The 4,202-nt window shown below is 34.3% G+C and overlaps 1 long non-coding RNA gene across 1 annotated transcript; it reads left to right on the top strand.

Annotated features, from left to right (window-relative positions):
• Positions 1-2,084: 2,084 nt before the first annotated feature.
• On the top strand, positions 2,085-3,611 carry LOC110872663. Its single transcript, XR_002554592.2, has 2 exons — positions 2,085-2,473; positions 3,180-3,611. It is a non-coding gene; the product is annotated as an uncharacterized LOC110872663 (long non-coding RNA).
• Positions 3,612-4,202: the final 591 nt, after the last annotated feature.

Raw genomic sequence — 4,202 nt, 5'->3', positions numbered from 1 at the left:
ATGAAGTATGAGGGGTTAGAATATTTGTTAGGTATCTATGGATAGCAATCCACAACCAAACAATCACAGTCGAAACAATAATCAAAACAAAGAAACTATTCACAAGATTCATATGATTCCATTGGTGTGAGCTACGTCTATGTTTGCAAATAGTTGTCTATTATTATTCAGGTACTTAAATAATTACAAGCACAAAGATCAGTTTATTTCATATCTCTAGGGTTAACCGTTAACATAATAATTGGGGTCGGTTATAGGCTCTAATACTTGACCTAGGGTCAGGGGCGGACCCACATGGTGTGGGTCGGGGTCCCCGGACCCCAATCTTTTCTAAAAAGTTAGTAGAGACGGTATTGTAAATTTTTCAAGGACTCCATAAAAATAATAAGATGGACCCCATGGTAACAAAGCTAAGTTAGTGCAATGGTAAATTCTTTGTATTTATTCTTCAAGCTAGGTCACGGGTTCGACTCTCTTCATATTGTTTTTAGCGTTTTTTTATTCCAAAAAACACAATAGCAAAGCACCTCTGCCTTCACAGTTTTGTTCCTTCCATTCGCAGAATCACATCTAATTTTTATTTGAATACTTGTAACCTTTTTTTAGATTTATAACTTTGTTGAATATATAAATTTCTTATTTGAATACTTGAATAGAGTTGAATATAATATTTGAATTTTGTGAGCTATAAAATATGAACGTAGAATTTTGATTTAGTTTTGTTTAAACTTGAAATTTAGGACTAATTATGCAAGGATTATGAAAAGAAATTTTGAATCTTAATCTTCAAAGATTATTGAAAAGAAAGTTTTGATTTAGTTTTGTTTAAACTTGAAATTTAGGACTAATTATGCAAGGATTATGAAAAGAAATTTTGAATCTTAATCTTCAAAGATTACTGAAAAGAAAGTTTTTGGGCTAGTTATGCTAGTAGTATTGAATTTTAGGGCTAATTTGTTGAATTTTTATAACTATGCAAGAATTCTAGGGCCAATGGATCGTTTTTTAAAAGATCTAAATCCGTAAGGAACAACTTTAAAAATCTGTATTTTTTATATTGAATGACGTATTTTTATTGAGTGTTATACATTTTTATCATGATATTGTATTTTATTATGTTCCTCGCTCCGCCCCGCCACGCCCTGCACGTCGAACAACCCAAAAATCATAATGTACGACTGTGAAAAAAAATTACACCAAAAAATTGGACCCCATTAGAAAAAAATCTTGCGTCCGCCACTGCCTAGGGTCGTATGCCCATGCGGGTCGCAACATTCACACCAACTTATTGCTCAAGAGTATTCTATTAAGTCAATGACTTATTGGTAGTGTGCAATAAGTATGACTATTATATAATTTGAAGTAAATAGGTACAACCTTGAATCCGAAATGCCCCAAAACATATTGAAAGGCTAAATGCAAAGATATATGAAGTATGAGGGGCTAGATGAAAATTATACTTATTTAGTGACTTATTGATAGTGTGCAGTAAGTGTCACATATAATATCAGTGAACGGCTAAATGCAAAGGTATATGAAGTATGAGGGGCTAGATGAAAAATTATACTTATTTAGTGACTTATTGGTAGTGTGCAATAAGTGTCACTGTCGTACCCCAAAACATATTGAAAGGCTAAATGCAAAAGTATATGAAGTATGAGGGGCTAGATGAAAAATTATACTTATTTGGTGACTTATTGCTAGTGTGCAATCAATGTCACTGTTATATAATATAACTTGAAGTAACGGTTGGAAATTTTTTTAACTAACAAATTTGGATCACTAAAGTATCATTGTGCCATTAGCAGAACCATCTGAACATATCCATCTACGCTGTGCTATAATGTCTATACACCAATTTTGAAGAAAACCCAATAAATCCGACTCCCTAGTGAGAATCGAACCCAGGATTAATGGTCCATAAGTCTTATACCATTTTCAATTTCAAAATACTACTAGGCAATAATGTCATGTGCCAGTTATAACTTTAAATCTGAAATGTCTCGGAGCATATTAAAAGGAGTGGTTTATAAAGTATGAGGGGTTAGATGAAATATTTTACTACTTTTATATATAGGGAAAGATTCATTAGGAACATGGAAAAAAAATGGCGAACTGGGAACCAAAGGCATTTTTGTCCAACTATATTCCAAAGTTTATGAGTATCTCTCGGGCTGCCATGAACCACCGCCACCCTAACTCGTCGATTCACACCAGAGCTAAATCCTTCAAGCATATGTTCGTCTTCTTCATGTTCGGATGATGACGATGATAGTGACATGTGCGTACGGGATTTGAATTTCAGTAGTAATGGTTTGGTATCGTTTGCTAGGGTTCCGATGGGGGTTCCGGTGACTATGACGTCTGAATCTCGCAACCGTCGTCGGTGGAGGAGCGGCGGCTGCGGTTGCTCCGCCGATGGCACTCGCCGGTGATAAACACGTGGAGTCGTCTTCTGGCGAGTTGATTTTGGGTAAATCTATCTCAGTAGATATTGTTCATGTTAATCATGTTCATAATGTTCATAATTTTGATCATGTTAGTGATTGTAAACCTATTATTGTTCGATCTAAAACTGTTGAGATCATGAACACCGTTATTGTGTTTCTAATTGTGATCTTAAACCTAAACCATTATTTTGATTTTGTAAGAGAGATTTTAACAGCTAGTTAATAATTTTGAAACAACAAACTAAACCATTCACTATTGTTTGAAAATTTTGAAATCGACCAGCCGAATTTAGCAGAATAAGCTGGCCGTGAAACCAAACCGATGAAACTGTGAAACCGGTTTGGACGATTTCAAAGCGGACCGAAAAAACACTACTAATTATGCTCCTATTGATCATTTACAGTTTATGGTGACAAATGTGTTTAATATGGAATCTTGTTGAATTAAATTAACAACTGAAATTAAATAATAATTCAAAAAAATTGAACTAACTCAGGTATATTTATTAAACATTTATAGAACAATAAAGTTGCAAATAGTAATAGACAATGGGGTGGTGGTCCATTGGCAAAGGCAACGCCTTTAAAACACCTTTGGAGGGGGAGGTCTTGGGGTTGAGTCCCACAGACGACAGGAGTAAAGAAATTTGCCGTTCAAAAAAAAAAAAAAAAAAAAAACAAGTAATAAATTGTGTCCAAGGATGTTCAGGATGATATTTGTTGTTTCAGCTGGAAGGTCCAAGGGTCCTATTTCGAGTGCGGTATCTACTCCATCCCACAAAACTGTCATTTCGGAGCCCTTAAATATTCAACAAAGGCTTACATCTAATCTATATTGTTTTATCCTGAGTATTAAAACAGCATATTTAGTTCTTTTGGAAAATCTGATAATATGTAATTGTTACAGCGACCCGAGAGAGACACAACCCCATACCCCATCATACTATACACAGTCGAACTTTACCCTCAACGGTTTCATCTAATCAGGTGCAACCCTTTATTTTATGTTACTGACATATCAGCAGCATATATGAAGCTCTCAAGTCTCATTTGATATTGCATTGTGTTTGAAATATCTGAATGTACTGCGGCATGCTGAATGAATCTGTTTACCTTGAAATCCACTAATGTTTTCTTAATAAATGAAGATGCGTAATATTATAACATCCGAAATTCCTTAAGTTATGTTTAAGATTATAGTCGAAGGGCGGGAGCCTATGTTAAGAGTATCCTCAATTTGTATGACTTGAAAACTAGGATTTATGTTTGTATGGCTGAGAAAGGGGCGAACGGTAAGAGTATTAATCATGTAAGTAAAGCTTTAGTCATATGTGAACTCATTCATTAAGTAGGGAAGTACAGATGAAAGTATGAGGAATCAAGAGCAAAAACTCTGGAAACTTGTAGAAAAATTGAAATCCCATTCAATCTTCAGATATGGTTACCAAATTCAGTAATTTATGAGTGCACTTAGAGAGTTACACGTATATGCGTAGTATGCTTTAGCAGAGGCGTCTTCAAGAATTCACATACCCTGTTCGAGTTTGAAAAAATATGCCCTTCCGTGATGTTTTATTATTTTTTGAAAAAATAATCAAGTTAGTATTGGACTCAATAAACCTAATGCCAAGTGGGCTAAATTCTAAACCATAAAAATGATTTGTAAATGGGCCTATATTGTTATTGATATGTGTTTACTTTTAAAAAAAAAATAACATATACATATCAAATTTTTTTTAAATCACGGGCCTT

Source organism: Helianthus annuus, chromosome 8 (genome assembly GCF_002127325.2).
Source record: "Helianthus annuus cultivar XRQ/B chromosome 8, HanXRQr2.0-SUNRISE, whole genome shotgun sequence".
NCBI lineage: Eukaryota > Viridiplantae > Streptophyta > Magnoliopsida > Asterales > Asteraceae > Helianthus > Helianthus annuus.
Note: the sequence above shows the minus strand (reverse complement) of the source record. Positions and strands in the feature narration are given on the sequence as shown.